Here is a 15,263-nt window from a genome sequence, read left to right on the forward strand (position 1 = left end):
GGGGTCCAGTTTCAGTTTTTTGCATATGGCTAACCAGTTTTCACAGAGCCATTTATTGAGTAGAGAATCCTTTTCCTATTACTTGTTTTTGTCAGGTTTGTCAAAGATTGGATGTTTGTAGATGTATGGTATTATTTCTGAGGTCTCTTTTCTGTTTCATTGGTCTATGTCTGTTTTGGTATCAGTACCATGTTGTTTTGGTTACTGTAGCCTTGTAGTATAGTTTGAAGTTGGGTAGCATGATGCCTCAAGCCTTGTTATTTTTGCTTAGGATTGTCTTGGCAATGCGGGCTTTTTTGGTTCCATATCAAATTTAAAGTAGGTTTTTTCTAATTCTGCAAAAAAAGTCACTGGTAGCTTGATGGGAATAGCATTGAATGTATAAGTTACTTTAAGCAGAATGGCCATTTTCACAATATTGATTCTTCATGTCCATGAGCATGGAATGTTTTCCCATTTGTTTGTGTCCTCTCTTATTACTGTGAGCAGCGGTTTGTAGCTCTCCTTGAAGAGGTTCTTCACATCTCTTGTTAGCGTATTCCTAGGTATTTTATTTTTTGTAGCAATTGTGAATGGGAGTTCTTAGAAACCTACAAAGTGGCTCAGATCCCCACACACTAATAGTGAGAGAATTTAACACCCCATTGTCAATATTAGACAGATCTTCAAGACAGAAAATTAATACAATTAATCAGGACTTGAGCTCAGCTCTGGATCCGGTGGACCTGATAGATATCTATAGAATTCGCCACCCCTAAACAACAGAATACAGTCTTTACAGTGCCACATGGCACTTACTCTAAAATTGATCACAGAATTGGAAGTAAAACACTCCTCAGAAAATGCAAAAGAACTGAAATAATAACAAATAGTCTCTCAGACCACAGTGCAATCAAATTGGAACTCAAGATTAAGAAACTCACTCAAAACCACATAAATACATGGAAGTTGAAAAATCTGCACCTGATTGACTCCTGGGTAAATAATGGAATTAAGGCAGAAATCAAGAAGTTATTTGAAACCAATGAGAACCAAGAGACAATGTACCAGCATCTCTGGAACAAAGCTAAAACAGTGTTAAGAGGGAAATTTATAGCACTAAATGCCCACATATGAAAGCTAGAAAGAGCTCAGATTGACACCCTAACATCACAACTAAAAGAACTAGAGAAGCAAGAACCAACAAATCCAGAGCTAGCAGAAGACAGAAATAACCAAGATCAGAGGGGAACTGAAAGAGATAGAGACACAAAAAAACCTTAAAAAAAATGAATCCAGGACCTATTTTTTTCCAAAAAATTAATAAAATAGACTGCTATCTAGACTAATAAAGAAGAAAAGAGAAAAGAATCGAATAGGCACAATAAAAATGATAAAGGGGATATCACCACAGACACTGCAGAAACACAAACAACAATCAGAGAATACTATAAATATCTCTATGCAGCTCTTAGTAATAGCATGGTAGTCTTAGTTTCTTCGATTGCAAAATTCTTTAAATTGAGAAATATGTGTTTTCAAATACATAATATGTTTACTAAGAGCTACAAGTACAATTATCTGCAGTTTGGCTCCGTAGACAAAGTGAAAATTTTTGAATGAAATAATACATATTTCTTTAGCGCTTTAACAATACAAATAAATTCAAATGGCTCTTGGAAAAAAAAATCTCTATGCAAATAATCTAGAAAACCTGGAAGAAATGGATAAATTCCTGGACACATACACCCTCCCAAGACTAAACCAGGAAGAAGTTGAATCCCTGAATAGACCAATGTCAAGTTCTGTAATTGAGGCAGTAATAAATAGCCTACCAACCAAAAAAAGCCCAGGACCAGATGAATTTACAGCCGAATTCTACCAGAGATACAAAGAGGAGCCAGTACCATTTCTTCTGAAACTATTCCAAACAATTGAAAAGGAGGGACTTTTCCCTACCTCATTTTATGAGGTCAACATTATCCTGATACTAAAACCTGGCAGAGATACAACAAAAAAAGAAAACTTATGGGTCAATAGGTGTAGCAAACCACCATGGCACACATATACCTATGTAACAAATTTGCACGTTCTGCGCATGTATCTTTTTTTAATTAAGAAGAAATAAAGAAAAGAAAGAATACTTCACGCCAATATCCCTGATGAACATTGATGTGAAAATCCTGAATAAAATACTGCAAACCAAATCCAGCAGCACATCAAAAAGCATATCCACCACAATCAAGTTAGCTTCATCCCTGGGATACAAGACTGGTTCAACATATGCAAATCAATAAACGTAATTCATCACATTACCTGTACTAATGACAAAAACCACATGATTATCTCAATAGACACAGAGAAGGCTTTTGATAAAATTCAACTTCCCTTCATGTTAAAAACTCTCAGTAAACCAGGTATTGATGGAACACATATCAAAACAATAAGAGCCATTTATGATAAACCCACAGCCAATATCATACTGAATGGGCAAAAGCTAGAAGCATTCCCTTTGAAAACCAGCACAGGACAAGGATGCACCTGATTGACTTCTGGGTAAATAATGGAATTAAGGCAGAAATCAAGAAGTTATTTGAAACCAGTGAGAACCAAGAGACAATGGTTCTCACCACTCCTGTTCAACATAGTAGTGGAAGTTCTGGCCAGGGCAATCAGGCAAGAGAAAGAAATAAAGGGCATTCAAATAGGAATAGAGGAATCAAATTGTGTCTCTTCGCAGATGACACGATTGTATATCGAGGAAACCCCATCATCTGAGCCCAAAATCTGCTTAGGCTGATAAGCAACTTCAGCAAAGTCTCAGGATACAAGATCAATATACAAAAATCACAAGCATTCTTATACACCAATGATAGACAGAGAGCCAAATCATGAATGAGATCACAGTTATTTTTATCTCACAGACTGTACATGTTTTTCAGCCTTTCTTGTTTTCTGTATTGCAGATACAGTAGGAGGAAATAGTATACCTCTTTTATCTTTTTCAAGGCCTAAAATTGTATTTATTTTTCAATTTAAACACATTGCTGAAGTTGTTTTGAATAGATATTTATCTCTCATATTAAAGGTGCCCAACAAGCTAAGTCATTTTAGTCTGAAGTATTTATTTGGCTCAGGGAAGTGTTCTATTATAATTTATTTGATTATCTCTTTTCTATTGGTCTTTATATATTAAAGAAGTCTTGTCTCCTAATCAACAATAAAATTTGCACTTGGGGCGAGGACTCAATTTCATATAAGATCCTCAGGGGACTTTTCTACCATGAATTCTCTCTTTTTCTCCTTTCTCCAGCCTCTCTACTTGCACTTTGTAATCATTATATACATGTGCTTACAATTTATACAATCATAAATAACCTTTTAATGGTATTTTTATCATTTGCATATAAAAGTCAATAGGGTCAACTCTTCTGTATTTCTTTATCCAATTCAATACACCTCATTCTGACTTCTAAAATAGCTTTAAGTTTATCAATAAGTTACTAGTTACAAACCGCAAATATTTTTAATCATTTTATCATTTGATACCCAGAATATTTGCGAGTTTTGGGCTCTCCTTTTTTCTTGAAACTTTTTTTCTCTTACCTCCTGGGAAACCACTAACTTTTGCTTTGTTCTTCCTCTTTTTTGTGTGTTAGATTTGTTTAATTTCCTTTGCAGGGTGATCTTCCTTCACTTTACTCAAATGTTGGTTTGCCCAGAGTTTCATTTTTGCTTGTTCTCTTTACTTTAAACTTTCCCTATGTAAATATATTTAATTCCATATTTTCAAGTGGAAAATGATTTCTAAATTTATAGCTAATGTAGGGTGACTCTGCTGAGTTTTAACAGCCTCTTAAAATAATTTTGTGTCCAGTTGAAAATAACAGGTAAAAATGGAAATGATTCTCTGCAGTCATTCCCTGCAACCAAACCTGCTTATCCCTTTTTTTCTAAATGTTGGTGACTGGTACTTTTCGGCAACTAGTTTTCTATGTAATCACCTAGGTTCATTCTAGATTTTCCTATTTCAACAACCCCAAATCCAAATGATACTAAATTATCCTGAGTTTTACTCAGTTAATAGTATTTAAAACCTTCCACTCTTAATCACATTTCTAATGCTCTGTAGCATTCATGAGGTCAAATCACTGATGACCTGAACACTTCCTCAAAGGCCCCTTCTCCCAATACTGGTACAAGGGGATTTTTAGGGAACAAATTCAGACTATAGATCCTTGATATATCCTACTCATTTTTTACAATAAAGTGTGGAAACACCTTTTCCAAGAAGGCATGCCTGATATCTAGCTGCTTCCATTTCACATAATATGATTTAGGTTATCAATAATTACCATGGTTTCTGTGGTACCTTGGGGAAACCATTATCAGAGCTTTTGTGGCATGATATTCATTAGTATTGATGTTCTTTCTTTGCATTTCTATCCATGTGTTTCCCTACTAGGTGCTGAACTGTTTAATGAGATGAAAGTGTCTTTTTAAAACAACTTATCTTGAAATAATTTTAGGCTTATAAAAGAATTACAAAAATAGTTCACCCAACTTCTTCTCTTCATGTTAAACCTGTCTCATAACATAACATATTTATCAAAACAAATAAACTAAAGATTTTATTAAGATTTCCCCAGTTGTTTCCCTAATGGCTTTCCACTTTAGATCTCTTAATGGCAAATTAGCATCCTATTTACTTAGCAGATTGTAGCTTTTTCTGTCTGCTAAGACACACTTAAACTAACACTCAATCTTTCAAATATGCTTTCATATGTCCCCTTCACTGTTAATCTTTTCCTGTTCTGTGTTTCTTTCCTGATTTAGACAATTGTATTTCTGTAAAATATCTAATTTGGGTTCCTTGGTGGAGGACAAAATTGCCACATGTGATCAATCTACCATGGACAGCTAATACCCCAATTATGTAAGATATTATAAAATAAATATGAGGTTGGTTTTGTGATAAAACAGATAAAAATGGGCTAAGAGCTAACTTGTTACATTTGAGTGAGTTACTAAAGAAACAAGAATCTGACAGGATCTAGGAAATGAGATTTTGGTTGTAAAGTTGATTGAAAAAAATTATAAATCACATTGGGAATCCATATGGATAAATCATCTATATATATAGCTCATATCTATATCTATATCTATAATCTATCCATCTATCATGAATCTATCACTAATGCCCCCTTGAATTTGAGGACATAGAGGAAAGATAACTGAATCTGTTATTCATTTTCATATGTAACAGTGAGTAGCAATATAGAAAGCCTTTCTTATTCTATCCCTCATTTGGTAATGATTTTTCTACGAGCAGTATTTAAATCATAAAAGAACAGAGAATAGAAACAGAGCAAGAGAAGCTACTTTACAAGTGAACCAAAGTACAACCATTTGGTGCAAGGGTTGGCAAACTTTTCCTATAGAAGCATAGAAAGTAAATATTTTAGGCTTTGCAGGTTATGTGTGTTATCTGTTGCAATTTTTCAGACTTGCCATTGTAGCAGGAAAGCAGCCAGAAGTACCTAAACAGATGGGCATTACTGTGTTCAAATAAAACTTCATTTATAACAACAGGCAGAAGGCTAGATTTGGCCCAAGGTTGGTAGTTTTCTGACTCTTAATTTAGAAAGAACAGATTATATACAAGAAGAAATCGTTTCCAAAGTGCACAATAATTTCAGGACAACAGCCTGGATGCTAGAAGCACTTAAAGTCTAAGTGCCCTGTCACTTAATTCTCTATTTGCCATACGCTCTTATAGAAATAAAAACAAACCGGTTATCAATAAGCCACAGACTTCCAGCAATAATTTAAGTGACACTGAGGGATCTTAAAAGCTATAAGGAATATATTTGATATGATGATCTTACTCTATCAAGGAATGACTTCATCTTGTCCATTTGTCAATGAGAATATAAAAATGACTAAAATTTGTCCCTATTTTTTCACCATTTATGTTTGTTATCTAGCACTTGACCAGGAAGAAAGGACCAAAGAAAGACAACATTTTCTCTTATACGCATTGTTTGCACATTGCTCGTTAACACCTCCAGCAAACAGAGCATCACCATGAAATTCTCTATTGAGCAGTAAAGAGAGACAGAGAGAGAGAGAGAGAGAAAGAAAAAAGAAACAACAGCCTGGAAGTAGCTTTTTGTCTTTCACCACTATTCACTATTGAGATGGTAACTATAGTAAGTGGTAGGTGGTGGCACTAGAGCACTCTAATTTGTGTATGGGATTTGGGATGGAGGAGGAGAAAATATTATATAGTAGGGATAAAATTGGCCCTAAAGTCTTTCTTCATCCTGTAATGCATTGAAGATAATAGTACTGTCATAACAAGTTGGTCTTAGATGCTTTGAACAAAATATATAACATGGAAGAAGTGAGTGAACTAGCACTACCTTTAGGGGAAATTCTGCAATTGCCTAGTATAAAATCATTTCTAAACACTTCTCTGACATTTCTTCTAGTACCAAGACTTTAGCTTATAAAAATAACGAAAAACGTTTGAAATCACACAATCATGTAATTGATGGAATTAATTGTTGATAAACACAAATTATTTCTCAAAATGATGAATCTGGTCATTAACCAATCTTGTATGTTATACTCTGAAGTTCACTCTTCAGTTTTCTATATATACAATAGTTGTGAAAATTGAGTGGGAGCCTTGGCCACACAAATGCAAACCGTGAATTGGGTTGAACACTTCAGTGAATGTAACAATATAGACACAATTAGTAACAAAATTTATTTGAAGTGAATATGGGGAAGCCTCTGAAAGAAAAAAAATCATGATAGTTTTTAATAAATTAGTCAAATACTTTAAAATAGGCATGGTTGAATTGAACAACAAGTTTTTGTTTTGTTTTGTTTTGTTTTGAGTTTTAATCGCTATAAAAGGAGAGAGGGATTGTCATGCTGCCATGAAATGGATATAAACAATTTTCAGCTGAGACTCTGACCAAAAAGTAAGTTTTCCATCAACAAGAATTTAAAACAGTCCTTGATTTATGGCATCCAGCAGAGAATGCAATCACAGATAGCACAGCCAGGAAAAGAACATTCATTATTTTAGAGAGACAAAGAATTGTGGAATTATGCATCCATTTTCTCTAATAAACATTTTTATCACTTACGGGAGGAAGCTGCTCTCCTTAGTAATAGCAATGATGAGTACTTACATTAAGGAGAGCTTTAAATTGGTTAAAACAAACACCTACCCTAAGAATAAAGAGTAAATAATAAAAGACTGAAAATAAAGACCACAGTCCATGGTAATCAGAAATGATGAATGAGCCACTTGGGACCTCCCAAAAGAGATCAGCAAATCTGAAATCCAAGTGGTGTTAGAATAAAGACCTTTTGATTGATCATATTTGATTAAAGCCTCCAGCAGTTTCTTAGAGAAACATAGAAAATATAGATCAGGAAAACAGAAAAGATATCAAATAATTATCTTACAAAAAATGAGAAAACAAGAAATATCAACAATAACTTTTTAAACCTCAGCACACCGAAACAGTTTCACAGAAGGATCCTACCAAAGCTTCAGAGATTAAGTAGATCCAGCGTTACATTCTAAATCACAGAAAGTGAAGAAAAGTTTTTCAGTAAGTTCTATGAAAACAGTATGAAGTTGATCATTAAATAAGATAAGGAAGGCACCAAAAAATCCACCTAATTCATAGATTAATCTGACTGTAAATTTAAAAAAAATTCAGAAAAATTCAAAAGAAAATAACAGCAATCAGAATTCACTGTCCACATTAAGGAAAAAATGCATCTTGCTTAAATGGAAAGGATGAGAACAAAATCCCATGCCAATTGTTCATAAAAATGATTGCTGAAATAGGAATTATTAGATACTTTCATATGTGCACATACACATATATAATTATTTAATGGCTAGAAAATGGTTTCAGTTTATAATAAAGAGACATGACAACTAAATAACAAGATAGGATACTGGAGTTTTCAGTAAAACTTCAACGACTATAACTGAGATAATTGGAAAAACTTTGAATAAGGCATTTATAATAGATGGTAATTTTCTATCAATATTATGTTTGTTGGGTGTGAAAGTTATGTTGATCTCAGGCTTATGTAGAAAAATAGCATTGTTCTAAGGAGTATATACTGAAATATTTAGGAATAAGTTGTCATAATGATCCCAGAAAAAGTCTCTCTCTCTATCTACCAATCATTGATTGACCTAGGTGATGATATATGGGTATTAATTGTACTATTCTTCCAGTTTTTTCTGTATGAGTTACATGTTTCCAAAAAAAGAGTCTTGGAAAATTGATATATTAATATTTATTTGAATTTTTGTGCATTTGTCTTTGAGATGGGGGGTCTCTCTATGTTGTGTAGGCTGGTCTCGAACTCATGGCCTCAAGTGATTCTCCTGCCTTAGCATCCTGAATAAGCTGGGACTACAGGCATGCACCACAACAATTGGCTTTGTACATTAGCCATAGAAGCCAATATGCTAAGAAAATTTTAGAAATAACTCTGATATATAAACAGCCATAATAACTTTTCTGGGTTGAAGCATGTCTACTCATGCAAACACTCATCTGTTTCTTAACTCACAGTCTTTAAGACAGCTCTAAGAAATGCTGCATCTTTGGACACTACTTAAAAATAACATTTCCATTCTGTTACACAGTTAAATATGGTAGTGAAACATGAGGTCTTTGTAGATACATTCTCTATAAAATATTTTTCGAGTGTTAACATTTGACACTTAAAGAAATGTATTACAAGTTTGGGAAAATAGTCATTTATAAATACCACTATTTATTTGGCATCTAATGTGTGACTAGTACCATCCTCATTAATGTGTGACTAGCACCATCCTCATTATTTTGCACGAATAGCCCATAAATCCAACAATAACCATATATGTTTTAATTAAATTTTAAAATAAATTTGGTAGTAAATAACAGAGCTGGGATTCAACTAATAGCTGTTTCTTTCAAAACGTTGTTCTTATCAATGCATGCATATGAAGAAATTTGAAATTTTCCAACATATCAGGATGTAGGGTTATAGAATATAACTTATAATCTAGCAAATATACTATACTAATAGGGGATAGAATTAAGTTAGATTATTTCCACTCTATCTAACAAATTTTAATGTTCCTTAGGAAAGAACCTGTCTTCTGAGGTTATGCCTGTCGGTAAAAAATCATGACAGAAATGTTTGAATGAGAGGTTCAAGTAGTTTTATAAATGGTCTTCAGCACAGTTAATTTCCCCAAACTACGATATCAAAACTGAATAGATTCCACTTTTTAATTTTTCAATTCTCTCGCTCTCTCTCTGGGTATTTTTTTTTTCCCTTGAGACAGAGTCTCACTGTATCACCCAGGCTGGAGTGCAGTAGTGTGATCTCACTGAGTGCAACCTCTGCCTCCGGGGTTCAAAAGATTCTCTTGCCTCAGCCTCCGTAGTAGCTGGGATTATAGGCACCTGCCACCCGGCCTGGCTAAGCTGTATTTTTAGTAGAGATGGGATTTCACCATGTTGGCCAGGCTGGTCTCAAACTTTTGACCTCAAGTGATCCGCCTGCCTCAGCCTCCCAAAGTGCTTGGATTACAGGCATGAGCCACTGCGCCCGGCTTTTTCTTTTCAATTCTCATACTTTACTATTATATTCCATACTATAGTAAGTATTCTCATACTTTACTATTATATTATACTATACTATTATATCACCACCCTCTAAATATTCCAAATTAAGATAGACAGGACAGCAAGTTTTATTGATTTTTGTTCATAAATTAAATTCACTAGACACCACAGTGAATTACATTGACAACACAAAAATATTCACAACTTCTACCCTTATTCTATTTAATATTTATTTAATCTACCACTTCAATAAGTAGAAATTGCAAATAGAGTGAAATAGCCTTGTATCCTTTTCTCCCTCTCCCTCTCACACACACAACCTGGATTTCTAGCAAATATAAGCTTCAGTAAATAAATTTGGTAGTACATGACAGAGCCAGTATTAGTATTTAGATTGCATTTCGTATTTCAGATTGTTGTTAATTGTATCTTTACTGCTGTTTAAATATTTAGTATTAGTATTTTAGTATTGCCCCTTAGTATTTTAGATTGTTGTTGATTGTATCTTTACTGCTGTTTAGTTTGCTGGGAAGAATGAGCTTTTAAAATATATAAATTAGGCTGGTCAGATTCGTTTTACACGTATTTTATCCAGAGCTAAAGATCATTTTGTTTTCCACCCTTGCCAACTAAAAGTAGAAAAGTGGTTTCTAAACAACAAAGAAATGGGGGTAATATAACAATCCAAAGAAAGTATCCTTAAAGAGCCTGTGGAGCATCTGAAAAATATCGATCCTAGAAAGCAAATGAAATAGCACATTGATCTTGGAAGAACAAAAAGGTGGTGAGAACCATGAAAACAGCTGGAGAAAAGTCTTAGCAATAAAGAAGATCACACCTTACTGACAGACTTGAAGGAAGACTGAAAATGAAAATGTGAAGGTACAGGAAAATTTTAAGGTGAAATATAAAGATCATCTTAAAAGTATAAGTCAAGGTCATTAGTGAATAATAATGCATGTGGGTTTTAAGAAAAACACTTCAGCGGGGGAAAGTGATTAACAACAGATTTTAGTTCCAGCTAAGCCTCCAAATAGAGTGAATTTCAGAAATCACTAAATCCCAGGCACTCATCTTTTATACGTGTAAAAAAGAGCAGTGATAGCAACGTTACAGTCACAGGATTGCTATAATGACCCATTGGGGAGTTTGTGAAGCATGTCTTTGAATTCTTCTCCCAAAGGGATTCTTTCTTAGGCAATATTAGGTTTGGCATCCATTAAACCAAACAATTGCTAAGGTACAAATAGCCAGCATACTTCCTAAAATATGCTGTATAAGAAAATTAGAGAATCATGGAAAATCCCAAAACCACACTGAGAACAACAGAATATGGTAAACTTCTCTTAATAGAAAATAAAACTGAATTGACATTCTCCTCTATATTTTGCATTTTATTCTGTATTTTATGGACTACTCCCTGACCACACACACACTTGTTATATAATTCATTAGTCCATAACATAGTCCCAAATCTTTCATGTCATCCCACCTCCACCCTTACCACCAAACAATAACCTAGATTCAGTGAGAAAGTTCTCCTAATTTTACCCATTTATCTCTGAGATTTTCCAGGTCCCAATCCACAAAGCTAATGTCTAGATCATGCACTCACAATTTCTTGTCTGGACTAGTGTAATTATTCCCTATTTTTTTCCTCCACCTAAATTCTATATCTCTAATCCATTTTCTGTATTACCAGAACAGTGTTCTTTGCAAACATCACAAACACTTGCTTAAAACCTTTCAGTAGCTCTCAACTTTCTACAAGGTTGTTTCCAGAGAAAAGTTTTTATACTGTAGGAGTGACTGAATGATATGTCAGAAAATCAATTTACTTAAAAACAACATCTTTTATGAAATAAAAGAAAATGGAATGGACCAAAAGGAATAGAATACAAAAGACCTGGGTACCCATTATCCAGTAAGATGTAATACTTTTGTGAGATTTGAATTTTTATATGTTTATATTTGAGTAATACAAAATACTTTACTATGACTTGTGTTTAAGAAAAAGCTTCAAGAACACTTCTGTAGATCATATAGATCCCATCATAATCTTGCTTTTCCTGTATCTATAGCTTAACACCTCAAAGTTTCAACCATATTTTAGTTGAATAAATAATCTGCACTCTTTCACATCTTGGGACAATCTATATAATTGTCCCCTGCTGAAATGTTTCCCCTTTCACCTCCCTGTCAACTTGGGAAATGCCTACTCTGTTTTCAATATGCAACTCAAATATCATCTGCTTTGTGAACCTTTCAGGAACCCTCCTCCTCATGGTCCCCAGTGCCCCATCTCCAGCTGGCTGTTTTGAACTAGTCTAAAATATTAAGAGTTTGGTGATGCAAAACTATTAGGTTCTTTTCGTTTGATCTCTAACAGCATGAGATAGGAAACAGATAGATGCATATTTTTTAATAACCTGAAACTAGACTACAAGCAATCTCTCCAGAAACCCTTGCTTTCTGGTTTTTGGGGGGTACTCTGAAAAAAATTTTAGAAGGTTATTTAAGACAAATGTTGGAATATTCATGTTGCATATCCAGGGCATCAGGACTCCTCTGAACTGGTTTGTTTGGAATCAAGCCTGGAGAGCAATGCTTCAGCGTGTAGAACATGTACAAGACTGGCTAGAGTCTTAAGTCTATTAATACATGTTAGAATGGTGTCTCTAAAAATCTTTTTTTCCAGACAATATATTTCCAGTATTATTAATTTCACTAGTGAACACCCCTTTCTAACAATCATTCACTAATAAGCCATTATTTTACAAATGAAAACCAATTATAGTCATGCAAAATAGCAAAACCTCTGTTGTTAATCATGTTAAGGATAGCTGAGGCTTGTATTTCAGATGAAAATGTAGCTGCCTGCCCTGGACTATGAATTCTGGATTAGGACAATTCCTTAAATGGTAATTTAAACAATTTTTATCTGATATCACGCTGTCAATAGCAGACATATTTTGAAGCAAATCACACACATTGTTACACTAAAAATTATAATTAACACATCTTGGCTGTTGGAAGTCAAATTTAGGATGTTTTTATAATGAATTTACTTCACAGATACACAGGTAATGATGAGTATAAAAAATCCACAATCCAACATCTTTGTATATTCAGGGGGAAATCTGTTAATGAGAATATGGTTACAAGTGAAAAGAACATGGCTTAAAATTCATACACAAAACAAATTTATCCTTAATTTCCAAAGAATAATGTATATTTTACTTATTGTAATTGGAGCAGAATGTTTAAATAGAATGCTTCTTTCTCCACTTTTGAAAATGTTTTCCACCCTATAAGTTTAAGAACACCAAAATGTCTATGAACTTCTCACTTCCATGTGCAGAATTAGAAAGCTTCCAAAAAATTTATTCCTATTTCTTGGTAGATCCATAAGTCAGATGACAGTTGTAAAAAGAGGTCAAAGACAGTAAAATTAAGTGACTGATGAATACACTTCTTTAGAGAAAGTTGTTACCCTAAACACAGTTCTCACTCCTTCTTTTAGGAAAGGAAAGGAGGTGGTAGTCCACGGAAAATTCTGTTTAGGTGCCTAACTCATAAGTGAGGTCAATAGACAGTGAACTACTGAATACTTCTAGAGGTAAAGGAAAAGTGAGTTGCTTTGGTGGTAGAGCCAGAGAGTGAAGGCTGCTGCGCTGTGTTGAGGAAGTGTGATTAAAAACAAAATCTCAGCTAGGCGTGGTGGCTCACACCTGTAATTCCAGCACATTGAGAGGCTGAGGCAGGAGGATCATTAGAGGTCAGAAGTTAAAGACCAGCCTGGCCAATATGGTGAAACCTTGTCTCTACTAAAAACACAAGAATTAGCTGGGAATGGTGACAGGCACCTGTAATCCCAGCTACTCAGGAGGCTGAGGCAGGAGAAACGCTCAAATTCTGGAGGCGGAGGTTGCAGTGAGCCGAGATCTCGCCACTGCACTCCAGTCTGGGTGACAGAGCAAGACTCCATCTCAATAAATAAATAAATAAATAATAAAAATCTCAACCCAGAAAACCTCTCTAAAACAATAAAAGAGAAATAAAATAGTTTTATTGTAAAATATACATTAAACCAGAATACCAGGCATATCACAGGCAATCTACTAAAAACAGTAAATCTCGAAGGAGGTTGCAGAGACAGAAAGAAATCTTACCTTTTTACATAGGCAAGCAGAAAGAATTAATTACATATGTGTTTGAAAGAAAAACAATAACCAGTCTTCAAGTAAGAGGACTTGACTGCATAGCAAACTCACTTGGTAATTAGGCTGACCATCTGTGGTAGCTAAAAGGCTTTATAAACAAAAAACAACAAAAAAAACCTTCTCATATGTGTGGCAGAAGACAGTTTTGCAATGTTGTGCTGCGTGGTCCACCAAGTTAGTAGGCTCCTAACCCACCACTGGGAGATAGGGCTCTATTTTCCTTGATTCCATTTCAAACAGGTGCCTCCCAGGTCCTAAAGAATGATATTCCTGGGTTATAAAGCTGGAATTAGGTTTATTTAACTTTTAAAAAGATTTATATATATATATATATATATATATATATATATATATATCTCAAGGGGACAGGGAAAGAATATGCAAGTACATATTTTTAAAAGAAAGTGCTCTGAAAGAAAAAAAGTAGAGGAGTATGTCTTTCTACACAAGGGGGAGTTATTATTTTTTTCTTCTTAATTTACACCTTCTCCTTGCCATTCAAATTATCCTGCTTGCCTAAAGTCTGTCAGAACAAGGAATGGGTGACTATTTCCTGTTGACCAGATGTGACTGAGAGAGAGAAATCCATGTGGAGTATGTTCTATCCTATAGGGTCATGTTGGAGAGGATGAGGGAAGACCTCAGAAGAAAGGCTTGAAAGTATCTTGATGCCCAGTGGCTACAGAAGGAGCTCTGAGAGGCACCCAAATCAGAGGTGCTTTCTGCCCACCTGAAGAAAGTTCTTCAGAGAAGGCCCACAGGAACATTTTACTGATAGAGAAAGTTAGCTTCTCCCACATAGTGTGGCCATCCAGGAAAGCTACTTTAAATATATTCAAGGACTAAGAGTGTGAAACCAGCCAGCTGCATAGGACCTGACTTATCCTCTTATTTTTCCTTCCTCTCGAGGTTTTGAACATGGCTAGGAACACATCTACTGCTGATCAATGGAGATGAGAGCTAAGGAAAAGAGTAGAAAAATGCCTTTCCTGATGGCCGACCCCAGGCTGAACAAGGCCTAAAAAGATGGCAGTAGTCATTGCTCCTCATATTGATGGGAAACTCCTGCTAGCACACTCTTCACATTTATGTTTATTTTGATTTTCTTATTATAAATTTAACCCATATTCATTAAATAAAATATAAAAAGAAGAGAGAGAAAAAATGACAATAGAAATTACTGTGTATTCTCATAATAAATTATTTATCCTTTAAAATTAAATGTTGATTCCACTATCCCTACAATTATATATTATCCTATTCTTTATTAAAAATACAGAATGATAGTTATGAGTATATACTTAGGGTCTTCCAAACCGAGCTCAGCTATTTAATAGGTGTATGACATTGAGTAACATACTGATTTTCTCTTTTCCTCAATTTTCTAACATAT

The sequence above is a fragment of the Nomascus leucogenys genome, chromosome 13 (assembly GCF_006542625.1).
Source record: "Nomascus leucogenys isolate Asia chromosome 13, Asia_NLE_v1, whole genome shotgun sequence".
Classification (NCBI taxonomy): domain Eukaryota; kingdom Metazoa; phylum Chordata; class Mammalia; order Primates; family Hylobatidae; genus Nomascus; species Nomascus leucogenys.